The 11,335-nt window shown below is 42.8% G+C and overlaps 1 protein-coding gene across 2 annotated transcripts in view; it reads left to right on the top strand.

The window, feature by feature from the left end:
- Positions 1-2,556: 2,556 nt before the first annotated feature.
- The window catches only part of pcdh1a (protocadherin 1a), a 94,219-nt gene continuing 85,440 nt past the window's right edge, over positions 2,557-11,335 (top strand). Inside the window, exon 1 of one of the 2 annotated variants that reach the window (XM_020598748.1) lies at positions 2,557-3,383. The gene's annotated coding sequence lies outside the window, so the exon portion shown is untranslated. The remainder of the gene's footprint in view (positions 3,384-11,335) is intronic. The other variant, XM_020598746.1, reaches the window with a different exon arrangement.

Below are 11,335 nucleotides of genomic sequence, written 5' to 3'. Positions count from 1 at the left end.
TAATTTAGAAATTGAAATCGATTCACAAATAATTAAACAGTTTAAATCAACTATGCAACTGTATACTGAACTTTGTTCTTATGATGACTGTATCGCTGGGCTTTCACTCTATGCTGAACAATTCCAAAAGATATAAAATTTCCTTTTTGAATCACTGCTTCTTCTATCCTTCACTTGACCAGTCTGTAACTGCTCCTACTCCACAAGTGGATGTGTTGCCGATTTCACTGCAACATACTCTATTCTTCAACTCTGTGCCTACCTAAGCGTGAGTGAGAAATGTTAGGATAGTGAAGGATGTTTCTCTCCATAACTGAGGATGGAGTATCCCAGACTATATTTTTATTGTGGTCACAAAGAGTAAATCCACACCAAATCATACATGACAGAAAACTGCTTCTTTCTTTGAGTTAAGATGTTGCACACTTGGCCACACCCGATGATGTTACAGTGGGTATTTGGTATCAGCTGTCAAAGTCAAAACAGCTGCTGCAACATCACTGACTGGGATGTGACCAGAGGTACAACATCCTTGAACATTTGTACCTACGGAGAGCAGTGCAGCATTGGATTTGTGTCTGTACTCGGTCGTCTGGATTTACTCTTCAAAGTGCACTCTGGAAGCTTTGGCTGCCATTTTATTTATTTATATTTAGCTTTTTTAGATCACATTTTTCTACCTTTAGATGTATCCCCTTATGTGTTATATTTGTGCTTCTGTCTTTGCATCAGTTTATTGTAGTATCTGATAGTATTTTCTCTGTATTTGCCTTCTTTGAAATCATTATATGCTGCGCTGCTATGTGTGCTCCAGCGAACAAGCCATGATCTTAAAATTATAACATCCTCTCTGAGAAGTCAAGCAGTCAAGGGTCTCAAAAATACATTACTTGAGAAAAACTTGCCAAATGCTAAATTAATGCTTGCTGGATGTGTTTATATGACTAAGTCAAATTGAACAAGAATCAGAGCCAAAGTCTGATGCTGTAATACTCAGAGCACTGGCCAAAGAAAATGTGCTGGCCAGATCCTTCACAGTGAACAGACTCTGTTGGAGAATTTGGGAGAGTTTGGGGGCATTTTGTCTTTGTACTGATGCACTAATTACCTTTGCCTTGTTCTTGTTTTACCTCTTTCATATTCAAATATGGCCACCAGGAAAAGGTGAGTGGGAATCAAACAGACCGGTGCTCTTTAAACTGACTTATAGGGACATCAAATAAAGAAGTGTTTCGGCCTCACTCACTTATACCTGAAAAGGACAATACCACTGATTGTGACCCTGGTCTGTCTCTTTTGTTCGGTTTAGGAAATGCATGAATCGCAATACACAATACACATAGTTAATTTAAGTGTAATTATCTGCCTTAAGAAAGAAAGTCACTTTCAGCTTCTCCCGTTGAGGGGTCGCCACAGCGAATCGTCACACTGATGACTCGCATGTTACCTTAAATTCTTCCTTTAATTTATGTGTTTTGTTATAAAAATGCAGCTGAATGGAGAGAAAATATTCAATAAACATCAAAAGATAAAACTCCATTTCTCCATTTCACAAGAAACATTGAGAACATTGCGAGTTAAATTGTTTGCAATCACACAAAATCTTATTTTAACAATGCTTTAAAACATTTAAGATGTAATTATTTGACAAAAATGATTGGTCTTTTATTGGTACACATATAAGAGCTTTGTTCTTTCTCCCTGAACTCAGATGACTTATGGGCTACCTTTGAAAATAGTTAAATGTTAGCATGGCTGGTGAAGTGCAGCATGGCAGTAGCAGTGCGTGGGCGGGAGCTCTAATGTGATTGGCTCAGGGACAGTGGACGCCTGAGTGGCAGCCCTTAATGGGAGCCCTGGAGATGTAACCCAACAGCTGTGTGTTTGCAGCTAATGAGAGATGGGGGAGGAGTAAAGGATCACAGACTGGAAACACTCTGATAAACTCTTATTTCAGAATGTCTGGGGAAGATAGGAAATCAAGTTTTCTCCGGAGGACATTGCTGAAGGCTTTCCTCTGTGACAAAACCTGTGTTTGACTCATTGCTCCTGGTCTGTTACTGCTTAAGCAGTTATGATCACTGGCATCAGTGTTTGGGAAGGAAGGAAAAAGAAACTGGGGTCTAGGGTGGATTTTACTCCCTGCCGAACCATGGTGATTTATAGCCAGGAGCGCAAAACATTGCTTTTTTTAAATACACTGCTGCATAAAGATGCTTTCAATGTTTAACATAACAATTGAATCCACTGTACACGCCAACAGCATTGCCTTCTTTCTGTGCAAGTGAAAGTTATCGTGTTCACTGTCAGGTTCATCACTCCAACATCATGCAATGGTACCATTCAGTTATTTTATTGCTTTAATTCCTCTGCTAATGTAAAGGACTAATGTAGCATCCTTTCCTCATTATAACCGCCTGAGGGTGGCGCTAAAGGAATAGTGGGCGACCAGCTTCCATTTTAAGCCGCTTATTTTCCTACATGGGATGCATATCAACAAGTAAAGTCAGTGCAGGCTACCTGTTACATCCCATTTTAGACACGTTTTACAACCAGTGGATTATAACGGTGGAAGCACCGATCGTTGTGCAGCAAGAACAAAACAAGGCAGCCAGTGTGGTCGCATGGCACGATTATTTAATGACATGCGTTCACCTATTTGAGCTGATCCATTTGGATGAGATCGTCTCACAATGTAGAAATCACACCGTTTCCCGCTATACAGCCCAGGCATAATGGTGAGGTTGAGTGTGAAGTTGCTGTGCGCTGCGGTGGCTGGAGCCCCACCTCCTCCCACGCTCTGATGAGTAGAGGGAGGGTGAGAGAGGAGCAACTACACTATCTCACCACTTGCTCTCTGAAAATGCTTCAGACGGGCTTCTTGTTCAGGGCCGGTTAGTGATTCCGTTTTTGCGTTTCAAACATGCCATTTGTGTTGCTGTGGTTTAGACACCCAGTGCGACCTTAGAGTGCTCTCGGCTACTTGTGAAAGGAAGCGCCGGAGAAACTTGGACCACAGGGATGCGCCAGCGACTTTATATCTTGGCAGGGATCAGTTATTCCGAGTTGAAAATGGCACGCAGTGTGTTATCCCTGTGGAGTGAGACTCTTAATTTTCCATCTGTAGCATAAAATAATCTAACACAAACCACTCATAACTTCGGTTATAACCTAATATTCAGACGGACGGAAAGCCACGGTCGGACGAGGGACGCCGGATCCTGAATTTGATACGGAAAGTTTAAAATGATATGACCGGATTTTGTGGCTGCTGAAGTTATTGTGACGGAGGTCTGAGGGTGCCTCCGGGCGCACCGGTGGACATATCAGCTGCGGACGATTTGGCTACGCGACAGGCGGTTATAGAGAAGTCTCCGGCTCAGGTACTGAAATGGAGAATTAATCAAGAATTTTAGGTTGATTTGTCAAAGATTTTGTCTTGCCATATGAATGAAGTTTCCATAAGATATTGACTTGTCCGAAGTGATGTCTGATATCGCAGGCCGTTGTCCAAATAGATTGTTTAAAGCAACTTGTTGTCTGCGGCGCACTTATAATTGAGGAGCCTATAAAGAAGATGCTCGGTGTTACAGGTTGATGGGCTGCCATGGCTGAAAGGCAGCACTATAGATATGTCACCCACAGTAATGATGCGCTGCTGGCTGATAAGACGTTGCACTGCAATTAAAACACATCCGAGTAGATCTGAGGTCTAGGGTCTGTGAGTAATGGTAATAAGTCATTAAGTCTGCATAGCCTTTCACTTTAGCTACAATATGAGTGCATGACTTCAATCCGATCTGTAATGGTGATCAGCAAACTGCATTTTATTACCAAGATCCTGTAAAGCAGAACATGTGATCCGTTTGTCTCATCCCCGTCCGTTTATTTTATTCAAGCTGCAAACATCATAACTGACTTTTAAAGGGGTCTCTAATTAGAGCCGTTTACTTACTTGAAAAGATTTCTGCGCATACAATTCTGACGAGTGTCTGCCATGTTAATAAATCACGCGGCAGTTTCCTTCTGAGACATTTCGTGCATGCAGCCTATACTGGAGAAACATTAAGCGCATCCGCACGAGTAATCCTCTCTGCTCTACAGTGAGAGTCCAGGGTGCTGTTTCTCGCCACTCCACCGACCACTAGGCACATTTAATATGTCGGAAGTGCGCAGCGCACACATACTAACAGCTACATCCCAGATCAAAACATGTATATAATCTCCATATCTGACAGTCATATCTATAAACCAGTATAATGTGCTGACTTATTAGTCTACGATGAAACAGTGGTGTGTGATGGGGAGTTTGGCCAAAGACTTTTTTTTTGGTTCTGCCCATAATTCATGTGAACAACTTCCCTCAATATATTTATGCATCTATCTGTAAAATTATTCATGTGGGAAAAGCTCAGGCTGTCAGCTAAAGTTTCTCTATTGTTCCCCTTCACTTGTCAAGAACAGAGATAGTTGATCAGTGGTGAACAACACTTTTCTTCTGCTCTCCTCCAAATAATAATTATAGCTACTGTACAATAACATGCAGCATGTTATGTAACTACTTGCCATTTGGCAAATATATCACATCAGAGAAAGGGTGCAAAGAGTTTTCTAACATGACTGCTCAAATAGAGAACAAACAGTAAAATACTCATGAAAGTAAACTCTGATTTCAGTTAGATACGCACAACAACAAAGAATTTAAAGTGTAAGACCTGTGCATGTTTATGTCTCCCTTTATACATGGGCGATGTCTGAAAGCAGCCTCTTTGATCTAATGGGTTTTTGTGTGACAGGAGGGACCCTACATTAGTGTTTTTGTGTGGATGAATAGCTAAATCGAATGCACATGCCCTTAGCAAGTGTTTCCAATCAAAGGCCATTGCTTTCTCATTACCAACAGCCAGGGTTTACAGTCACTAGAAGTGTATGAAATATCATTTTGCAGTAATTCCTATTGGTAGATCAGCTGTAAGAGACCCACAGCTATGATACAACCCATCATAAATCATGTTGGTGGGATGGTAATGGATTTTACCTGTTATACTAGCCAAAGGTGCAGAGTCAGCCAATATATCAAATCACATCAGTTGAGAAAATCATTAAATCATCTGTTATCTTTCCACACTTGAGCAGTGTTGAAAGATACTCTCTAGCAGTGTGGGATGATAACCAAAGCAGGGAAGAGCACACCCTACACTAGAAATTCATGAGCCTGATTTGCAGCAGTTAACAGGTGAAAATCCAAGTTCTGTAGAAGAACAAGAGACCCGGAGCTGCTGTGGAATCATAGTCTCTTCTGCTGTTATTTCACAACACCCAGTAAGCACTAAGTAATCTATTTTATCTCTATAACTGAATCATTCCTTCCCAGACACAACCCCAACCCTTTAACATTAGTAATTTAACAATTATATTCAACTTAATTCTATGCTTGACTCATTTCTGTTGGACATGTAGAACAGCCAACTAAAGGAGCAAATGTCACCCAGTCAGTCATTGAGTTTATTCAGTCAGTAGATAGTCTGTCTCTATGGTAACCAGGGCAGGTGCACAAGCGCTCCAACACAATTATATTATTCATTTTTAAAAAAACCTTTTTTTATGTATTATGGAAATACTCACATGCATGCAGCCACATAGCCCTGCATCTTTTCTACTTGTTTTTCTCTTAGCCAAAAGCTTATTAAGAGCAGTATTGTTTATAATCTCCTTTAACATAATACTGTAATTTATGTCCCTTTACAAAATGTCATATACATTAAAATATATAATGATGATGATTTGACGATGTTAGTCACTTTAACAATAGTTAACACATGACAGTTGATACATACTATACGTACACTGCTTTCCTATATTTTTTGTCTCTTACACAGAATTTTTGTTCAGCCAATCTGAGTCATTTTACTTCTACATTGCCCACCTTATATTTTTCCTAATAATCACTAACACTAGTCATTTATATAATACTAAAGCAGAATCTACTAGCCCAGACAAGCAGTATGGTATTCGCTACATAATTCACATGCATGTCACATGGATATTAAGATTCAATTCAATTAATATGGATGCTTTGTGCAAAACAAATTGTTGTTGCTGTGTTGCAACACTTACCTTTAAGTGCACTAGTTAACTTTATGTTTTTCTTTCCTTCCATCTGTAAAATGTCAACATTCTTGAAGACAGTTTGACAGCTGCCTCTGGTGCCAATGTTTTTGTCAAAACACATGTGGGAGCAGTTTTAGCAGTCAGAGTGAATGAACAAAATCCTTCCATAGGGGCCAAGGTAATAAAGATATTTCTGCATTATATTGATTGGGTTTGGCACCCCTGTCAACATTAAGACATGGAATTATACCTTTCTGCAGAGTGAGGCCAACTGTGCACAGTTGACACAAGAAGAACTGTTTATTTTGATCATGTACAAGTTGAATGTTTTCTTGAACAGTGGGGTCATCTGGGTGGTACCCTCTGTGCGGGCTCCAGGTGAGACTCAATCAGACCTTGCAGTCTGACTGATGTTAAGCTGCCAGTTAAATCTTTCACCTTCTCTTCTATGAGGAGCAAAGCAGCAGCAACAGCACTGGTGATGGGACTGAGCCTTTAGGGAGAGGAGCAGTGATAGAAGATTGTAGTGTAGGTAGTTGCTAGGAGGAATTTGGGGGTTCAGTGTCATTCAAAATGGCAGAGGAGGAAATGAATACACCCATGAGCTAAAGAAAAGTGAATCAGAAAGAATTGAAAGGGATCCAGAATGTGAGGAGACCTCCCCTTATACTCGATCCGTTGTTGAAATTCAAGTCTTCTCTCTGTTCTTGAAGGTGGTGCAACAGTTCCAGTATTCTGATTGTGAATGCAACATCTTTGCTTTGTCCTCTTTTGCATATTTAGTTTTCTAACAAAAGAAACCCTGTTTTCTTTAATTATTAAAGGCTATACTATCAGAAAAACAAACATATCTCTACACCTTTAAATAGCTTTGTGTGTTTGCAGTGGAGAGAGAGGTGTTGAAAAGTTTCAGAAATGACATTTCACACAGCATCATCTCATCCATATATTAGCATATTATACACATATTTTTTCTCACTTTAATGTCAATATTTGTTCATAAACTTGTTTTTACCCATATGTAGAATGTTCATATAGTTACAAGTCAATGTAAGACTGAAGCAACTAATGACAATTGAGTCCCAGGTGAAATAGCGGGCAGGGGTTAGAACTACTTCCCCTTCTCTCTTTGAGCCACTCTTATCTATAGAGGTCACTGGCAGGTGAAGGTGTATGCTCGAGTGAGCTTCTCCTGCAGCTTGTGAGTCTGTGGAGTGATGGTCATGCTGAGAGTCAATAAACACTGACTTGCTTGTCCAGTCTTATACTTAGACTTGGCACCCCTGATGATCTTAATAAGCTGGGTTTTGGCCAAGGCAGTGTTCTTGCTATGTTGCAAGGATACTCTGTGATATTCCTCAGGGTCTTAAACTCTAATCCTCAACAGTTTTACTTTGACTGCATTCTTTGATTCATAGATATCTTCACATGAGATTCAGTAAACAAAAAAACCCATCAGGTAATATGAGACGCCGTTTGAAGGTGTTAGGAACGCTCTGGTAGGGAGGTGAGCGAGTAAAAAAAAAGTAACATCTTTTGAAAGCTCTACAGTTATATAAAAAACATTAAGAAGCATAAATGTGACTGATATCTGAATAAAACAATGTTCTGAAACATGCTGCTTATATATATTCAGTTTTAGAAAATGACATTTTATAGTGCATATGATTGATTATTTACAGCACAATTACATATTGGTACACTTTTTCTACAAACAGTGATTCAGTTTAAAATGTGACATTGTGTGTAGAACTTCAAATGGAGAAGGAAATTTAAAATAAAGCTGATTAAAATGCTCAAACTAAAAGAATAAAAATGATAATGTGTAATGTAGAATATTGAACAGGGCTTTAAAAAGGCAGAGTACAGGCCCTGAATATGTAGAAATCATTTGTTTTTGGACGACATTGGTATCAATAATCGAGTCCTCATGATTTATTAAGCTTTGTTGTTTTCATCAACATACTTTTTTAACATGCACTTCTGAATCCTTTTCAGTTATAATGAACCAATAATTACTGGGGCCCCCCCAGGTTTGTCCGGGTGTGCTTGATAGAAGGAGGTGAGAAGGGCAGGATCTAAAATAAAAGAGTGGGGAATCCAGGATCGCTCCTCCGGACCATAACCCTCCCAGTCCACCAGATATTGGAAACCCCGGCCCCTAGGGTGGACATCCAGGATCTGCCTGACGGTGTATGCAGGGCCACCGTCCACCTCCAGGGCAGGAGGAGGTGGAGCTGGTGGTGGACAGAGGGGACTGGAGGAGACTGGTTTGACCTTGGAAACATAAAAAACCGGGTGAACATGAAGGGAATCAGGGAGCTTGAGTTTGATTGCAGTGGGATGTATAATTTCCTGGATGGTGAAGGGCCCTAGGAACCGATGTGATAGTTTGGGGCATGCGCCTTTAATGGGGATATGAGCAGAGGAGAGCCACACTTGTTGCCCAACCTGATAAGTGGGAGCGGCCCGATGGCGGCAATCGGCCAGCCGTTTATTCTGGTCAGCTGTGCGTAGCAAGGCGGCCCTGGTCTCTGCCCAGACGGCCTGACAGCGGGAGATGTGAGCGTGGACTGAGGGGACAGCAATGTCTGTTTCGGCAGAGGACAGTAGGGGAGGCTGGTAACCCAGGGAGGCTTGAAAGGGAGCGATACCAGTGGCGGAGCTAGAGAGCGTGTTATGAGCATATTCCACCCATGGTAACAACTGGCTCCAGTCCTCTGGTGAGGAACTGGTGACACTATGGAGGGCGTTTTCCAGCTCCTGGTTCAGCCGTTCAGCTTGGCCATTGGTTTGAGGGTGATAACCGGAAGAAAGACAGGGACATGTTCTGAGGGCAGTGCAAAAAAGCAGACCAGACGTGAGAGGTGAATTGTGGACCGCGGTCAAAAACGATAGTGATGGGAGTGCCGTGAATATGAAACACATTCTGAACCAGGAGCTGGGCGGTTTGTAGAGCAGTGGGGAGTTGTGGAAGGGTGAGGAAATGGGCAGCTTTGGAAAAACGATCAACGATGGTGAGAATGACCGTGTTGCCCTGGGAGGGAGGCAGGCTGGTGACAAAGTCTAGGGCGATATGAGACCAGGGCCGACTAGGTGTAGTCAGTGGCCGAAGAAGACCTGCAGGGGACTGATGGAGCGGTTTGGCTTGTGCACAGGGAGCACAGGCAGCTACATACTCCCTGGCGTCTTTCTCTAGGGTGGGCCACCAGAAGTAGCGTGTCAGAAGGGAAATGGTGCGTTGTACCCCCGGATGGCACGCTAGCCGAGAGGCATGGGGCCCGGCGCGGGGCTGGGCTTCTACTTCTAATGCGGCAGTTTGTCTGCCGAGTTCATCTTTTGTCGCCTTCAATGTTGTACACTCTTGGATTTCTACTTCTAATGCATCAGTTTGTCTGCCGAGTTCATCTTTTGTCGCCTTCAGTGTTGTACACTCTTGGATTTCTACTTCTAATGCATCAGTTTGTCTGCCGAGTTCATCTTTTGTCGCCTTCAGTGTTGTACACTCTTGGATTTCTACTTCTAATGCGGCAGTTTGTCTGCCGAGTTCATCTTTTGTCGCCTTCAATGTTGTACACTCTTGGATTTCTACTTCTAATGCATCAGTTTGTCTGCCGAGTTCATCTTTTGTCGCCTTCAGTGTTGTACACTCTTGGATTTCTACTTCTAATGCGGCAGTTTGTCTGCCGAGTTCATCTTTTGTCGCCTTCAATGTTGTACACTCTTGGATTTCTACTTCTAATGCATCAGTTTGTCTGCCGAGTTCATCTTTTGTCGCCTTCAATGTTGTACACTCTTGGATTTCTACTTCTAATGCGGCAGTTTGTCTGCCGAGTTCATCTTTTGTCGCCTTCAATGTTGTACACTCTTGGATTTCTACTTCTAATGCGTCATTTTGTCTGTCGAGTTCATCTTTAGTCGCCTTCAGTGTTTTACACTTCTCCTCTAAAGCTTTTGTTACCCCAAGTTTTTTATGAAGCTTCTGGAGTTGTTTATGTAGAGCTTCATTCTGCTTGCTCAAGTAATTTTTCTCCAGTTTCAGTGAATTATAGGTGTTGCCCAGAACATTTACACCTTGGAGTAAGCAGTAAAATGAGTCAGTCTTGCTGTACAGGAGATTGTTTTCTTCTTCCAGGGCATCATTCTTTTGTTTTATTGCATTAATCTTTTCTACTAAGGCTTGCTCCTTTGAAAGCTGCTTCCCCAGCTTCTGAAATTCTTTTTGTAGAGTGTTGTTTTGGTTGGTGAGAGTCCTGTTCTCTGTCTTCAGCGACTTATGAATTGCGTTAGAAGCCCTCAGATTTTCTAGCTGCTCTTTGCCGAACAAGAAAATCACGGAAGATGTCATTGATCAACCCCTGGAAAACCGCTGGGGCATTGGTGAGGCCAAAGGGCATCACCAGGTACTCCAAGTGCCCAAGTGGGGTCTTGAAGGCAGTCTTCCACTCATCGCCCTCCCGGATGCGTACGAGATGGTAGGCACTCCTGAGGTCCAACTTCGTGAAGACTGCCGCGCCCTGGAGAGACTCAAAAGCAGAGGAGAGAAGTGGTAATGGATATTTGTTTTTGACTGTTATGGCATTTAAACCACGATAATCTATGCAAGGACGGAGGCCACCGTCCTTCTTCCCCACAAAAAAGAACCCTGCACCCAGGGGTGAGGAAGAAGGACGGATCATGCCTGCACGTCTGGCGGTTTCAGTGTACTCCTCCAGAGCCTGTCGTTCGGGTTTAGAGATGTGGAAGAGACGACTGTTGGCTCCCGGGTACAAGTCGATTGCACAGTCGTAAGGTCTATGAGGGGGAAGAGAGTCCGTCGCCAGGTGTTTGTTAAACACCTGCTGGAGATCATGGTAGTCTGAGGGAATGGCAGATAGATCCACTGGCCCTGGTGGTGTAGCAGGTGACGAGGGTGTGGGTTGTCCGGCGAGTAGGCAGGTCGAAGCACAGGCGGGGCTCCACTGGGTGCCAGTAGTCCAGTCCACAGTGGGGTTATGTTGGACCAGCCAGGAGTGACCCAAAACCAGTGGCGTGTCCGGAACAGAGAAAATGTTGAAGGTGATGTCCTCATGGTGGTTGCCGGCGATGGTGAGATGGAGTGGTGGAGTATGATAAGTGATGCGGGTCCGCAGCCGGCCGTCGATAGCCCGGGTCTCTATGGTGCGGGGCAAAGGTTCCGGTGTAAGGCCTAGTTGCTCCACCAAGGCTGGGTCGATGAGGTTGC

This window comes from Monopterus albus, unplaced genomic scaffold (assembly GCF_001952655.1).
Source record: "Monopterus albus unplaced genomic scaffold, M_albus_1.0 scaffold39.1, whole genome shotgun sequence".
Classification (NCBI taxonomy): Eukaryota; Metazoa; Chordata; class Actinopteri; order Synbranchiformes; family Synbranchidae; genus Monopterus; species Monopterus albus.
This window is presented reverse-complemented; position numbering and strand designations above follow the sequence as displayed.